Raw genomic sequence first — 18527 nt, 5'->3', positions numbered from 1 at the left:
TCCCCACACAGTACTGTTCCTAAGTGATCCCCACAGATTACTGTTCCTAAGTGATCCCCACAGATTACTGTTCCTAAGTGATCCCCACACAGTACTGTTCCTAAGTGATCTCCACAGAATACTTTTCCTAAGTGATCCCCACATATTACTGTTCTTAAGTGATCCACAACTGTAACTGTTTCTAAGTAATCCCCACTTATAACTGTTCCTAAGTGATCCCCACAGATTACTGTTCCTAAGTGATCCCCACAGATTACTGTTCCTAAGTGATCCCCACACAGTACTGTTCCTAAGTGATCCCCACAGATTACTGTTCTTAAGTAATCCCCACACATTCTGTTCCTTCCCTACAGATTACTGTTCCTAAGTGATCCCCACAGATTACTGTTCCTAAGTGATCCCCACACAGTACTGTTCCTAAGTGATCCCCACAGATTACTGTTCCTAAGTGATCCCCACAGATTACTGTTCCTAAGTGATCCCCACAGATTACTGTTCCTAAGTGATCCCCACAGATTACTGTTCCTAAGCGATCCCCACACAGTTCTGTTCCTAAGTGATTCCCACAGATTACTGTTCCTAAGTAATCTCCATACAGTACTGTTCCTAAGTGATCTCCACAGATTACTGTTCCCAAGTGATCCCCACAGATTACTGTTCCTAAGTGATCCCCACAGATTACTGTTCCTAAGTGATCCCCACAGATTACTGTTCCTAAGTGATCCCCACAGATTACTGTTCTTAAGTGATCCCCACAGATTACTGTTCCTAAGTGATCCCCAAACAGTACTGTTCGTAAGTGATCCCCACAGATTACTTTTCTTAAGTGATCCCCACATATAACTGTTCTTAAGTGATCCCCACAGATTACTGTTCCTAAGTAATCCCAACAGATTACTGTTCCTAAGTAATCCCCACAGATTACTGTTCCTAAGTGATCCCCACAGATTACTGTTCTTAAGTGATCGCCACAGATTACTGTTCCTAAGTAATCCCCACAGATTACTGTTATTACTGTTCCTAAGTAATCCCCACATATAACTGTTCCTAAGTGATCCCTACAGATTACTGTTCCTAAGTGATCCCCACAGATTACTGTTCCATAGTGATCCCCACAGATTACTCTTCCTAAGTGATGCCCACACAGTACTGTTCCTAAGTGATTCCCACAGATTACTGTTCCTAAGTAATCTCCACACAGTACTGTTCCTAAGTGATCTCCACAGATTACTGTTCCTAAGTGATCCCCACAGATTACTGTTCCTAAGTGATCCCCACACAGTACTGTTCCTAAGTGATCCCCACAGATTACTGTTCCTAAGTGATCCCCACAGATTACTGTTCCTAAGTGATCCCCACACAGTACTGTTCCTAAGTGATCCCCACAGATTACTGTTCCTAAGTGATCCCCACACAGTACTGTTCCTAAGTGATCCCCACAGATTACTGTTCCTAAGTGATCCCCACAGATTACTGTTCCTAAGTGATCCCCACAGATTACTGTTCTTGAGTAATCCCCACATATTACTGTTCCTAAGTGATCCCCACAGATTACTGTTCCTAAGTAATCCCCACATATAACTGTTCCTAAGTAATCACCACAGATTACTGTTCCTAAGTAATCCCCACAGATTACTGTTCCTAAGTGATCCCAACACAGTACTGTTCTAATGCGATACCCACAGATTACTGTTCCTAAGTGATCCCCACAAATTACTGTTCTTAAGTAATCCCCACAGATTACTGTTCCTAAGTGATCCCCACAGATTACTGTTCCTAAGTGATCCCCACAGATTACTGTTCCTAAGTGATCCCCACACAGTGCTGTTCCTAAGTAATCCCCACAGATTACTGTTCCTAAGTGATCCCCACAGATTACTGTTCCTAAGTGATCCCCACAGATTACTGTTCCTAAGTAATCCCCACAGATTACTGTTCCTAAGTAATCTGTGTTCCTAAGTGATCTCCATAGAATACTGTTCCCAAGTAATCCCCACAGATTACTGTTCCTAAGTGATCCCCACAAATTACTGTTCTTAAGTAATCCCCACAGATTACTGTTCCTAAGTGATCCCCACAGATTACTGTTCCCAAGGTATTCCCACAGATTACTGTTCCTAGGTGATCCCCACAGAGTACTGTTCCTAAGTGATCCCCACAGATTACTGATCCTAAGTGATCCCCACAGATTACTGTTCCTAAGTGATCCCAACAGATTACTGTTCCTAAGTGATCCCCACAGATTACTGTTCCTAAGTGATCCCCACAGATTACTGTTCCTAAGTGATCCCCACAGATTACTGTTCCTAAGTAATCCCCACAGATTACTGTTCCTAAGTGATCCCCACACAAGTGATCCCCACAGATTACTGTTCCTAAGTGATCCCCACAGATTACTGTTCCTAAGTGATCCCAACAGATTACTGTTCCTAAGTGATCCCCACAGATTACTGTTCCTAAGTGATCCCCACAGATTACTGTTCCTAAGTGATCCCCACACAGTACTGTTCCTAAGTGATCCCCACAGATTACTGTTCCTAAGTGATCCCCACCGATTACTGTTCCTAAGTGATCCCCACAGATTACTCTTCCTAAGCGATCCCGTTACTGTTCCTAAGTGATCCCCACTGATTACTTTTCCTAAGCGGTTCATACAGATTGCTGATCCTAAGCGATCCCCACACAGTACTGTTCCTAAATGATCCCAACAGATTACTGTTCCTAAGTAATCCCCACAAATTACTGTTCCTAAGTGATCCCCACAGATTACTGTTCCCAAGGTATTCCCACAGATTACTGTTCCTAGGTGATCCCCACACACTACTGTTCCTAAGTGATCCCCACAGATTACTGTTCCTAAGTGATCCCCACAGATTACTGTTCCTAAGTGATCCCCACAGATTACTGTTCCTAAGTGATCCCCACAGACTACTGTTCCTCAGCGAACCCCACACAGTACTGTTCTTAAGTGATCCCCACAGATTACTGTTCCTAAGTAATCCCCACAGATTACTGTTCCTAAGTGATCCCAACACAGTACTGTTCTAATGCGATCCCCACAGATTACTTTTCCTAAGTGATCCCCACAGATTACTGTTCCTAAGTAATCCCCACAGATTACTGTTCCTAAGTGATCCCCACAGATTACTGTTCCTAAGTGATCCCCACACAGTACTGTTCCTAAGTGATCCCCACAGATTACTGTTCCTATGTGATCCCCACAGATTACTGTTCCTAAGTGATCCCACCACAGTACTGTTCCTAAGTGATCCCCACAGATTACTGTTCCTAAGTGATCCCCACCGATTACTGTTCCTAAGTGATCCCCACAGATTACTCTTCCTAAGCGATCCCCACACAGTACTGTTCCTAAGTGATCTCCACAGATTACTGTTCCTAAGTAATCCCCACAGATTACTGTTCCTAAGTGATCCCCACAGATTACTCCACACAGATTACTGTTCCTAATCCCCACAGATTACTGTTCCTATCCCCACAGATTACTGTTCATAAGTGATCTCCACAGATTATTGTTCCTAAGTAATCTCCATAGATTACTCTTCCTAAGTGATCCCCACACAGTACTGTTCTAAAGCGATCCCCACAGATTACTGTTCTTAAGTGATCCCCACATATAAATGTTCCTAAGTGATCCCTACATATTACTGTTCCTAAGTGATCCCCACACAGTGCTGTTCCTAAGTGATTCCCACAGATTACTGTTCCTAAGTGATCCTCACAGACTACTGTTCCTCAGCGAACCCCACACAGTATTGTTCTTAATTTATCCCCACAGATTACTGTTCCTAAGTAATCCCCACAGATTACTGTTCCTAAGTGATCCCCACAGATTACTGTTCTTAAGTGATCCCCACAGATTACTGTTCCTAAGTGATCCCCACAGATTACTGTTCCTAAGTGATCCCCACAGATTACTGTTCCTAAGTAATCCCCACAGATTACTGTTCCTAAGTGATCCCCACAGATTACTGTTCTTAAGTGATCCCCACAGATTACTGTTCCTAAGTGATCCCCACACAGTACTGTTCCTAAGTGATCCCCACAGATTACTGTTCCTAAGTGATCCCCACAGATTACTGTTCCTAAGTGATCCCCACAGATTACAGTTCCTAAGTGATCCCCACAGATTACAATTCCTAAGTGATCCCCACAGATTACAGTTCCTAAGTGATCCCCACAGATTACTCTTCCTAAGTGATCCCCACACATTACTGTTCCTAAGTGATCTCCATAGATTACTGTTCATAAGTTATCCCCACATATTGTTGATATAAACTACTGCCTATTTAATGGTATTAACGTATCTATGACGAAAAGTCAGCGTCTGTGCAAGTTTATGTTTCCGAACCTTTTTATTTTATTTGATATCAATGGTTCGTTAGGTCTATATGTTAAAATTATATAATTTGTACTTACACACTGCGGTTGTATACCTTATACACTAACACGATAAGACATACACTGAAGGTTTACGTTACATGTTACATTAAATCTTGCCGTTGACCAATGTAATTGTACATTACAGAAACAATAAATCAAAATATTGTAAATACAAATGTCATAAGTTACACACCAGAATATCTAATATATATTACATACAAGATAAGAACAAATCTTGTAAATACACACTGCATTGATTCATTACATACTATAGTTGCACGTCATACACACAGACTAAGTCTTTTGACAACAAACTGAAGGGTTTTGTTACACACAGATTACAAGTCAGTCTTTCGCTTTGCAGTTATAAGTTACACACTGCAGTTGCAATGCCACACACAGACTAAATCTTATGACAACAAAATGAAGGGTTTTGTTACACACAGAATACTAGTCAACCTTTCACATTTCAGTTATACGTTTGACAGTTTTATAAGATCTTCCACACTATATTTTGGACTTACTGTTTGTTGAAATCCAAAATGGGACACGCATATTTCCACCTTTGCTCATCTCTATTAATTCTTCCAACCGGCAATTTAAAGTTACAAACTATACACGTAGTTTATTTTCCCACTAGCTAAACATTACACACAATATGAACTGTACATGTATAATTAATTTTCCTATTAAGTCGAATGATGTACATTATAGTTATATCAACCATATACTAGTAGTTAAACGTTTCCTAACCTAGTTTTTTTTCAGATTTTACTCTCTGCTATTAAATCATGCTCACTATAGATTGTATAATTTGATTCATCACACGCTAGTTCAAAAGTATACACAGCCAAGTAGAGCTACGCTTTACATACTGTAGCTTAGTAGATGGATTTTTCCTGTCGTATGAAAATATTTCACATTGTCGATATATGTTGTAATAAGGTTTTTACTTAATATATATTAATTTTTGGAATTAAATTTACACTTGAATAAGACGTTACATATCATACAGATATTTTTTATTTCTTTACAAACTTTATAAGTAAGGTTTGCACAATGATATGGTGTCGTTCACTACACAGTACAACCTCATCTACTGAGGTTAAATACCGCAGAGTAAAAATACGAGAAAAGTATTCTACAATTACACATAATGTAATTCAACTTCAAACAATGTGGAAACGACAAGAAGACCAGCTTGATCTTTTGATACAACAAAAACAAATGTCAAGGGCGCATAACAGTATGTTGATGTAGCTCCTTTGAATAAGCTTATGAGTCTTTGATTGGTCAGTTGTTTTCTCTCCCGAAGCCCTCTCTAGTCGTGACCAACTGATCTTGAGTCTTGAGTTAAATATTTGTTTCACCGTAAGTAATTAGTACACACAAAAGAAAATATTTATACTTACACATAGTTCATACAATAAAGAGTTAAGTTAAAAGACGATGCACGTAAACAGTTACTATCATTTAACATGCTTTACACCCGCGTGACGAATCACGTTTCTAAAGCATTGAGATGACCTGAAGCTTGTAATTGTTCGAATAGCATGTAGAAATATGAAAGGCCAACAGGTCAGTCAAATATTCATCTCAGTTTTTCGATAATCACCAAATACAGCGGCCAGGTGACTATTATCATTTTCATCTAATGTTACTTCGCTCTTGAAAAGATGTCCAAGTAATTTTCGATGCAGGAACTTGCTGATCCCAATAGTGTGAAAATCAAAACATTCAAACAAAATCTGTTTGTGCGGAAGAATGTACCTTGACAGATTCGCGTTTTTGAGATGTTGAGGGCGTGTTAATAGGTGACGTACTCTTCTTGGAAGACGTTGTCTCTTCCTCGAAAGACGAGCTTTCAGTTTTCGTACCTGGGTCCTGTTCAATCTTATTACATGCCCTCTTCCTTCGTTGGCAAATCGTCCTGTTGCGAATGTTCCTCATCCCAATAGTCTTTATATGTCTGTTGATCACTGAACAATCTGCGATGATGACAGCGGTTATGCATATTCCCATGAATAGACTTCCTATCACGCCCATGCTGAGTTTGGACGTCTTGTTTTCGAATACACTAATGAATTTCAGGTTGTATAATGTCGTGTTTTTGGGATTAATTTTCAGTTCTTCTATATTGTCGACGATGCCATCGTCCTCTATCCTTGGTTCTTAAATTAGAACACCAATAAATAGAGATGCAGGTATAAGAGAGAATACATTGTATACATAGATTCTCGATACCGCCAGTCGTTTTATCACCACACCCGCAAATCGCTATTGTCACGATTTCACTAAAATGCGTTTCCCTACTAAACATAAAACTCCATTAATTCTGCTTATACTATTGAAACAGAAAAGAACTTTGTTATCTGGGTGAAAGTTTACGGTGAAATGTTTAAATACGGTCAACATTTTGCATTGTTTAATTATCACGTATCTTCTACTAATTACCTGCTATGAAATAGCATTCTCCGACACAAAAACCTATTAATATGTGTGATCATTAACTCACAAGTATTATCCTTTTTACTATGATTGTGTACTCTTACCACCATCTTCAACAGATCGCCATTTGCCAACAATCTCCTAATACAAAAGTACCAAATCTTCCCACCATATCATCATTGCATGAATTTAAGTCATTGCATGGTTTTCGACCAGGAATTGATAACACCCGAACGACAGCGAATGACTCATATTACTGCATACTTTTACAATGGAAAATAATGTCAAAGAGATCATAGCTAACACAGTCAACTGCACACCTAATCATGGTTACAAGACCGTGAAATTTAAGAAACTTTGTTCAGGGGATTGTGGTAACAACCTCTACGACACGGGGAGTTATTCAATTAGTAAGTATTAATAAGACAGGTGGGTCAATTTCAATTATAACATGAGATATACGTGTTCCTTTTCATAAAGTTCACATCCTCGACACTCCAGGGGCTGCAATCACTTTCGCTCTCTGCAATCCTGGAACATGTCATGGCAAACAAGGTTCTGTGTGCGACACTTTATGGATAAGATGTAAGATTAGTTGATTCTTTGATTTAATTCAAACGAATCTCGAAGTCGCATAACGGTATATTGTAATGGCTTTGAAGTTGGGAGTCGCTTTTTTGTAATGTTAAAAAGAGCCAACGATTGGTTATTTTTTTCACCTGGAACCAATCAAATTATTTCGCTTGTGCGTTCAATTTGCAATGTCATGTTCCAGAGACCGAAAGTGATGTCAAGGCACAAAACAACCCAATGACTAGTATCATAAATCAAAATTAATTTGAGTTATTTTTTTGAAATATGTCCAAGTAATATTCAGCATACAAAAATCTTGACAGCATGAGGAAATTCTGAAAGTGTGCAGCTTGGTTCTACAGTTGGATAACTTAACCTCAAGTATGAAAGGAGGAACATAATATTTGATTCTGTGACAGAGCTGAATTTCATTGAATTTGACTATGATGATTGTTTAGTATATACAGTGTAAATAAATAGTGTGACTTCACTGGTAGCCGATTTATAGCTAGCTACCCGGTTTGACTCGGCTCCATCGACAGAGTGAAACAGAGGACAATAACTCTGGGAGATCATAATGGGGTTTGGCGAGTAAGGTATTTGATCTGACCACTAGTCTTGTGACTCTTGATGATTAGGTGAAAGCAACAGTGGCGAGTTGTGTGAATGTTCGAGGTTGAATGCATGCAGTTGATTCTACAAGTAGTGTTATTATTATTTGTACGATTTTAAAGAGATTGAAATAAAGATGTATTTATCTTTACGCGGGTTACTTGGACGTGCGCCATTCCACTGGCCGATCTAATTATCATTTCTTTTATACTCATTATATCAAAACCTTAGCTGTTGTTCATTTTTAGTATGCCTTGTGCTATCAGAGGTGATTATCATATCATAATGGTTTATGTTGAGGTAATTTGCTAAGTATTACATGCAATAATCTATCCATTTCGGCAAAAAGCGCAATTAAAGTAATGTTCTAATTTTATGTTAAATCTTTCTCTTGTTCATATTTTGCCAAAGTTTTATTGACTTTGAGTTTGGATTATGCTTATATTGACATGTTGGTACTTCCTTATTTGTTTATGATTAATAATATATTAGGAAATATATATATACGAAATATGCGTATAGTTTATTTCCAACCTCGTTAATAAATTGTGTTAATCCCGGTAATACATACGCGTTTTTATTACTAATTGTCTATATGCTATCGTATCTGCATATTACATTAGATATACGACTGGTAGGCAATGTGCCAGATAGGAGTGGAAAATACAGTTTGTTACACATTCTGATTGAAATAGCTGAAGATGTAGTATACCAAAGCCAATTTCATACACGAGACACCTCCTCTTCAAGTAGTTCAAGTATTTCCTATGAGTATCTCTCAAAAAGTGTTTATTTAAACGTATCACTGAATAGACAAGGGTTTCCCCGGGTATTCTGGTTTAAATGGTATGTCCCCATCCATTTTACAAGGCCTTATTGAGAGGAAAGAAATATTTTATAATCTTGGGCAGGAAAATCTGGTAAGGATTCCAAAGGTGAACACCTCCTCGTATGGGAAAATATCTTTCTGGTTTACAGCCTCCCAGGTTTGGAACAGCTTACCGAATCAGCTGAGATAAGCTGAGAATTACGACTCTTTTCGGAGGCTGCTCCGCACCTGGGATGCTGAGGTCTGTTCCTGTACTATCTGTACAAATGCTACTGTGTGAGTTATTTCCCTTTTGAATCCTTCACCAGCACTTGTTCATTTAAATAACAGTGCAATTGTTAATTCAAATTTTAGGGTTTGCCAGACTAGCTTGTCTTGTTTCTTTTAATACACACTATATTAGTGTATATTATGTCAATTTTTATGTTTTGCTATGTTAGCACATATGTAAATTATACTTTGATAGTGTCTTAACTTCAGCATTTAGTGATCCTTGTGTGAGATACAATAAACCATTTTTAAACTGTTTCTTTAATTAATATATCTAGGTCTAAACTAACTGTGATATGTTGATATTGATCATGTTATGTACATAGTATTTATAACTGCACTGTGATATTGTTAATCTTATACCTATGTTTGTCGCAAGAATAGCATTACAGTGCTAACGTTTGACCTGTTTGTAATATGCGACTTTAAATAAAACTTCTTGACTCCTGACACCCAAAGTTAGACCTCTCGCGCTCTTCCATGCGGCCAACACGAGTTATTAGTGAAAGCTTGATTTTTTTTCGTAAAATGAAATTAGATTAAATATACTAACCTACACAAGTAGGTTACTGCGAGGAAATCTGGCTCGTCGCTCAATTTCATAACGTTAGAATATAAATCAATACCAAATACTTTCATATCTTAATTTCGTACTTTTGCTTACATTTTTAAAAATAATCACGAATTTGCTAATATACGATAAGGCATGCGTACCTAACGTGTATGAATACTCTCGGAAGCATTTTTATCGGAATATATTGGTTTTTCAGGTATTTTCCTCTTTAGAATATTGACACAGCATGTGTTGGGAAATGTTTCGATAGGTCCTTATTTCCCGCCATTGATCAAGACAAGACAATCTATATAACCTGTAAACAATTTTGCAGGGAATCTTACAAGTGTTCTTTCTTTGTGAGGAAGCCAGACTATTCAGGAATGCTAACGTGGACGGTTACACCTTTTCACACCCAATCGAAGAATCACACCTTTGAAGGCTATATCATGTGCATTACGGTGGCGCCATCTGAACAAAAGCTGCTGTGTTTAAATAACAATGTTTGACATTACTTACTTTCGATTCGCCGTCTCAGTAACAACACTCCTGGTACTCTACTGACATATCTCTGATAGAACAGAAAAGGAGGTTCCTGTTCTAGGTAGTAGAGACGACAGAAGTTAGATAGCACACTGAACCTGTTGATCGCCCAGCATTGTCTTCCGTTTAGCTCACTCTACAACACATTAATTCATTGAAAGTTGACCTGTGATATCGTCCGTCTTGGTCGATTTGAAAATTAATCATGCTGATAAAAAATTAAATCTAATACTGCATATAACTAATATCATATATTATCGATAGTGCGTATCTGTCATACAAGCAAGAAATATGTGTATTCCGTAACAAAATTGATATCATGAACATATCGAACGTAGTTTGAAACACAAAACTTTAACTGTAACCTATCTATGATAACAATAATTTTCTCTACATGGTGCGGAAAACACTGCACATCATCTGATTGTTTAAAGTGTAGTCTGTCTAGACACACACTATACAGAATGGAATATCTCTATGTATAGGTCTTGGCCATGGATAGAGATCGAATAATTCATCAGTACGAATATCTTCATTCTCGACCTTCTCACCCACCGATACTTCTTGAGATTTTACCTGCAGGCAAATTTTCTTACAATCGTCTTCCTTTCCTATGATGTCTATCGTCTTATATGTAGATGGTATGATCGACCCACGGTAATCATCTACGAACTCATAGTAGTCTTCACCTTTACGTTAGATTTGTGACATAGATAAATGTACACATTATTAATAAATGCATATTAGATATAAAAAACTATGTATGATATATAAAACTTGGATATAAATATATATATCAGATATAGACATATCTTAACTATAGACAATACTTGGGTGTAAAAATCAGTCAATGCCTTGGTCTAACAGCAGGTATTTTTGTCTGCATGCATAATGTGCTGATGCATCGAGATACGGCTTTCTATTTGAATATCTATTTTGTTATAGGACAAACAGATAAATGATGCAGCTTTATTCATTAATTCCTCTAATGTATTTGATTCTAAAATTGTATTCGAAGGTATTATTTATTTTATGAACAGTTATCAATGTTTTATTGAACAAATAAGTCAACATGTATTTAACTGATGAGAATAATAAATCCGTCTTCGTTTTATTTCCGCGTTGCAGCAGATGAACAACTCTAAATGATTTATACTACCTATTACACAGGCGCAATCAGTTTCAGGAAATTCCTTCAATCCTTGTGGAAATTGCGCCATCGTCTCAACCATGGCTACAACCGAAGAGAAGTTATGTATACAGAATCAGATTACTTATCGTTGTGTTTATGCAGTTGATAAACAGCTACAGTTGCAGAAAATGATACGAATTATCACATAATCATTAAGTAAGGAATGTATAAGAATTTTGAATATAGAACGTATCGCACAATGTATCAGTTTTCAAAGGGTATAGAGTGTCGATTAACATTTTACCACAAAAGATACTGCATCATCAGCCCTTATTCCATATTACAGTTGAATTCTTGATCTGTAATATTCGTGATATTTTCTTATTGTCCAGGGAACTACTAGCCGTTCATTTTACATAAGCAATTACAAATTGTCAAAGACTGGAACTGGCAAAAAAAAAAATTCACTACAATCTTGATTTTCATCCTAATCTGAAGAAAGGTTATTCTAATGTGAGAATGATTTGATTGAGATGTCTATGCAATTGTAGCCAGTTATCTGTAGACTTTTGTTTTATATCATTTGACCATTTTTTCCCAGTTCGACACGTTTACTCCTTCGCAAAACTTAGGTGTCCTAGAAGGATGAAACAGCTGTGGTGCGGTCTAATTTATTATTTGCTTGTACTATTTTACAGTATCAGTTTCTAAATCGGTATCGAAATGTGATAATCAGTTCTGTGTGCAGAGAAAATATTGAATAAAAAGAAAAAACGTGCATTAACCTTCAGAACAGTTCTTGAAGACGTATTCTGTGCCGTCATAGGAATCTGTTAATCGCTGGTCTCTATGTCCAGAATTCACAAACAGGAATGAGCACGTGTTCTGATCTGGAAACGCTGAACATCCGTCGAACTCTTCTATCGCCATACTTGAACACAGTGTTTCACATGATATCTCCACGTTGCTTTTTAATGTCAGTTGGGTCACAGTGACATCTCTCAATGTGACATTGACATCTCTGGTGTAAATACAGTCAATATCTACCAAAAAAGATAATCATTGAGGAATCAATTATCAATAAAAACATGGTGAATGATGACATAAAACATAAATAAGCCAAATGTAAATTATCATTAGATACAAACATTTAAATTCGCGAGAATATCTTGCGGTAATGCTTTCTTTTAAATAAATCGGCAAAAGTACAGTGTCTGCCGTTTAAATGAAGGGTAATCAATCTATCATGTATAGAATCTTAAACAGACGTTAAAATGACATAAAATGTGCTCCAAGTATACGTTTACATGTACGAGTATAAAATCAAGATGACAATTTGTTTGAAACTCCATATTAATTTCTTTACAAATTTAGGTTTTTGTATTGTGATCAACGTTTACACTGACATTTTGATTAAAGGGAAAGTCAAAATCAGAATTTTGGGCAACTATAGCTCACGTTAATGATTCTTGAACCAAAGTTCTTAAAACTGTCATCGTTAGACATTCCTCCAAAGATTGCTTTCACTGCACCATTAATATTGTTTGATAGACTTACACTGCTTAGTAGTCACTCACTTTTTTCACAAACAAAGCTGTAATTTTCCCTGCAGTTGGCTGTAGACCATTTCATATCCCTCATGACGACGCACCTGTTGTTGATACAGTCGCTGGGGTCTCCACTTCTCCACCTACTCCATCCTACCGGCTGACAGCCTCTCTGCCAGAAGTGGTGAACGTCTGAACAGCTTTCATTTTCTCTGTTATGCAGTCCAATCCAATACTCGCCATTCTCACTGTAGAAAAGAAAGCGTCTCTAAAACAACAAATTGAAATTTACAATGACCATATACAATTTTAAAATGCCGCCTCGTTTCATTTTATAACGATTTTAGGTTGCTATGAAGTTGTCATATTGATTGGATATTATATTTTTATGTCGTTGAAAAAACAAGTACTTGCATTAATAGATCGTATGGAAGCGTTCCTTAAGTTCAAAGCAATTAGGACAACGTGCTTATTAAGTTAGGGCCTTTCATTTTAAACTAAAACAAAACGCACGTATATCATTTAATATATTTAGGGACTCTTCGATGTCAGCGACCATTGCCCCGCCTAATTCATTGGTTGTCTTCAGAAATGACGACACAGAATGTTCAGAAAAAGTTATTTTTCCTCTTAGAGAAAATTACATGTTTGTCTGTGATGTAAATGAAGAAAAATTCCAACTTTTAAGACGGACGAAAATCATATAATACTGATTTAGTCATTCTTAGCATGAATGTCACTTTGAATTTAGGACCATATTGATGTATTTCACATCCTGTTACAAATAATATACTTTATAACTTGAACCTTTTTTCAGACCTCGAACCGGTGATCCAACACATTAATCAGATATATATAGGATATTTAATAGTGTCTTCAGTAATAACAAATATATTTCACTGGTGGGGCTAATATTGTGGTATCTTTCACGAGTGCGAAGCACAAGTGAGAGATACTAAAAATATTAGCCACACGAGTGAAATATATCTATTATTACTGAAGACACTATTAAATCTTCTGTTTATTACATTTTCATCGCAAAAATAAACCACAAAAATGGCAAACTCACGATAACTATAAAATGGGTAAGTTGACCATGCTTTTTCCATACAGTGCTCACTCATTATACATGTTGTAAGCGGCAAAAAATAGTCCATTTTATAAAAAAATCAGTAAAAATATACAGACTCATAAATAAATCATAATGAAGGTTTATTTGTGTTTGGACATGGATTTTGTTATTTATTGACTTTTACACAATAAAATGGTTTAAACGTTAAATGAATAAATAAAAAAACAATGTTTGATAAATTCTTCCGCGCTTGAAAAAGTATGGCGCCATCCTAGTCGCTGTCACTATCAATGACACGGATTCTTTTAAAATGCCTTGGTCCACACTCAAGACTCAGAACGGGGATGGGTTTGACCGCTGATAACATAGTTAGAGTTACTGGCTTGCATCGTCTGCTGACTGCCATGAAAATGGAAATTTACGGTGGAGTTGAAGGGTGTGTTCCCAGTGAACAAACCCCCGACAGATGGGAATGGCTGCTGATTTGGCCCCGATGTAGCAGCACTTTCCCGACAGATTGTAGATTTTTATCGAGCTCTCTGATATATCAATCTTGAAAGTGATATTTTTCACTAGTGAAATATAGGGATACCTTATCAGTTTGAGATATCCCTATATTTCACTGCTTAAAATGTAATAAAAATAGTTCTTTATACATATCATTATGCTATCGGAGTCGTCATTTTATACCTTAGTTTCCATGAAGTACCCAAATCTTCTTGGTGTTTACCACCGTTTGAAAATTACAATCTTCCTTGCTTTTTTCCTAAAACTTACAGCGGTGTTCGCTAAGTCTAGGCTTAGTTATGTTATTTGATCTTTGAGTGTCGTACATGCAAGTTGTGACAAAATACAAATGTAATTACATATGTATGTTCGAAAGTCGACAAAAGCACAACTGACATTTACATCGGCATACAAATCATGTAGATCAGTGGTGGACGTGCTAATATCAGAAAGAAACACGCTATGAGAATGTGTATTTTAACATTAGGGGGTGAGTGTGTGTAGCAGTGGTGGGCATAATAGCAGAGAGAAATATATTATTAGAATGTGTATTTCAACATTAAGTTGGGTGTGGCAGTGGTGGGTGTGATAATAGCAGAGAGAAATATATTATTAGAATGTGTATTTCAACATTAAGTTGGGTGTGGCAGTGGTGGGTGTGATAATAGCAGAGAGAAATATATTATTAGAATGTGTATTTTAACATTAGGGGATGAGTGTGTAGCAATGATGGGCGTGATAATAGCAGAAAGAAACATGTTATTAGAATGTGTATTTTAACATTAGGGTGTGTGTGGTAGTGGTGGGCGTGATAATAGCAGAAATAAACATGCTATTAGAATGTGTATTTTAACATTAGGGTGTGTGTGGTAGTGGTGAGTGTGATAATAGCAGAAATAAACATGCTATTAGAATGTGTATTTTAACATTAGTTTGTGTGTGGTAGTGGTGGGTGTGATAATAGCAGAAATAAACATGCTATTAGAATGTGTATTTTAACATTAGGGGATGAGTGTGTAGCAATGATGGGCGTGATAATAGCAGAAAGAAACATGTTATTAGAATGTGTATTTTAACATTAGGGTGTGTGTGGTAGTGGTGGGCGTGATAATAGCAGAAAGAAACATGTTATTAGAATGTGTATTTTAACATTAGGGTGTGTGTGGTAGTGGTGGGCGTGATAATAGCAGAAAGAAACATGTTATTAGAATGTGTATTTTAACATTAAGGTGTGTGTGGCAGTGGTGGGCGTGATAATAGCTGAACGAAAGATACCATTAGTATGTTATTTTAACATTAGAGGGTGAGTGTGTGTAGCAGTGGTGGGCGTGATAATAGCAGAAAGAAGCATGCTACTAGAATGTGTATTTTAACATTAGGGGGGTGAGTGTGTGTAGCAGTGGTGGGCGTGAAAATAGCAGAAAGAAACGTGCTATTTAAACAACATGCATCTCTGTTGCCTATGTTTATTTATTTTGTACTTCGAACCCATAATAGTACAGATAATAAGTTGTTTCCTTTAATGTCTTAAGCAATAATCCGGTAGTTTCAAGCAAAGACCATACAAATAAAATTCTTAACTATCGGTGTCCTTTTGACATTCTATCAAAATATTTATTGACAAATGTTTCATGATATTTTACTGTCCATAAGAACTGCATGTCTGTAGGAGGTGCGGGATTACTCCTTCCTGAGACCATTAGTAATACAATATCAGGTGTTCGTCGGAAGTAGGTGATTCGGGATCGTTTGTAATGCTACGAAAACTGAGATCAAAGACCATTCTGTGCCATCATGGTTGTGTCGTAGGATAAGACAATTTACTCTTCAAAGCATGCGGACGGCTTCACGTATAGTGAGTAGCTACCAAGTACTGCATGAAAACCCCGCTTCTCAAATAACTTGGTAAAAAAAAAAAAAAAAACTATGGCAAACTATGACCAAACCATCAAACCTACCGTAGCTTTCATATATTCGACAAAAGCTTCGTATTCTGTTATGGGTTCGCATGATTAAAACCCATGATCAAATTACAAATGTTTGGGCATTACATGTATAATAGATGGAAATGTCATGTCTCTCTTGTTACTTTTATAGGAATTCAATCTACATTTCAGTTTTACGTGTAGCTATCACACGTGCACCTGAATAAAATAGTATCAATTAGTGTCATCAAGGGAAATCAATAAATGTAGCTTTAATTTTTAATTTTTATTCCCAATAAGACACGACTTAGTTGAAACTATCAACGTAGCGATACGCATTGCAATATTGATTGTTCTATCTATCTATTTGATTAAGATATACATACATCCAGACAAACAATTTAAACAACCGCAACTGTTTCAAGTGTATGTAGAAACATTTTTAAATGAAGATGATAAACACGTGCTGCTTTTTACGCTGGCTGATAGTATTTAATTGGATTATTTGTGTTAGAGACATTCGTTTGTGATAAGAATATGAACATAACACCATAGATATACATTTTAAAGAAATCGAATCCAGTTAAATTAATTTGGGATTTACTTTCTTTGCTTAATTTTGGATACAATAGGCAGATAATGTTAAGCTAAACAGATTTATATTTTCATAACATCTACACGTATACCATCTGTACATTGGACAGTTCGTTGTTCATTTCCGGAGAGAACAGACGACAAAAATCAAAAGCAAAGAAACGAAACAGAACCATATATAGAGTATAACGCCTACTGTTATAACACATTATAAGTTTAACTCTCGGGCCTTGTGAAAACTGCGTTTTGTTTATACAGATGCTGCAATTTTTACCAACAGCCGATGTCTCCGAATTCCGTGTATATTATACGTGATCCTTCCCTATTTAATATTTTTTTAAGAATTGCAAAATTTATCACGAGTCTCCGGAAAGCAAAGGATAGAAATGAAACTAGAATAATTTGAAAGTTCTATTTACCGAATTAATCAATTACTTGAATAATCGGCTTGATATTGATTTCTGTGACTGCTGATATTTTAACCTACACTACTCAGCGAGATAACATTGAATATCAAGTGTTTCAGATCACGTGATTTTAATACGTAGTGGAATAAAAAGGAAACCAGGAATTTACCAACATGTCCAATGATTCCTTTATATCATCAACATCGCCATGTAAATGTGGCATAATGTATCCTTACTGATAAAACTAAGGAATATCCTCGTTTCGGTATCGCCGCAGTTTATTGAAATAGACACCATGATATTCTATCCCCACATACACCCACCTGAAAACATGACGGATGCATACTAAATTTATTTTCCTCAAATTTTACTATTTAAGACAAATAAGAACAAGTTTTTCATTTTGATGGCTATTTATTATTTATAGAAAGAGCTATTTAAACAATCAGATTCGCCCTGTATCAACTTAGAAATAAATTTACAGCAATAGACATTTTTTTGTTATGGTACAACAGTAAATTAATTGAAGTCAGTATACTTAGTTCATTGCCATTAAACAAATCGCATTACGTCATTTCATAATAATAATCCCCTTACTGTAAAAGAAACCAAATCAATAATACCTGTTTATCGATTTTTTAGAAAATATAATTTTATTTCCCATCAACAACAACGTGATTAATGGTAAATAATGTATAGTTTGTGAGGAGTGTAGATATTGATGTCTAACCATCTGTTACAGTAATATCTAGATCAATAGGGATTATTTAGAAATTAATCAACCATTATAATGATGGTTTTCGGTTCCATTTATCAGCAATAATACTGCATTGTTTCAATAACACCACAGACATACGTCTCTTCTAGAATATCCTTTCTCCGATCAATTTTACGCATGAGGGTTACATCCGTGGCTCATAAATAGATACATTGTTGCAATGTCAACATTCCAACGACGTCACGTTGCTTACAGCGGCCGTTTATAGTCTGCACCGATTGACCTTTAACAGTACGTATTTCGTGAGGTGGAACTTGTAAAAATTTTGTAAGCACTACCGTATGATGGCAAACGCAAGTGTAGTTTTAGCATGAAATATTGAATACATGGTAAACA

This window comes from Ylistrum balloti, unplaced genomic scaffold, assembly GCF_031769215.1.
Source record: "Ylistrum balloti isolate Yb309-2 unplaced genomic scaffold, AGI_CSIRO_Ybal_v1 Utg370024, whole genome shotgun sequence".
NCBI lineage: Eukaryota > Metazoa > Mollusca > Bivalvia > Pectinida > Pectinidae > Ylistrum > Ylistrum balloti.
The sequence above is the reverse complement of the archived record's forward strand: the minus strand, read 5'-3'. Positions refer to the sequence as shown.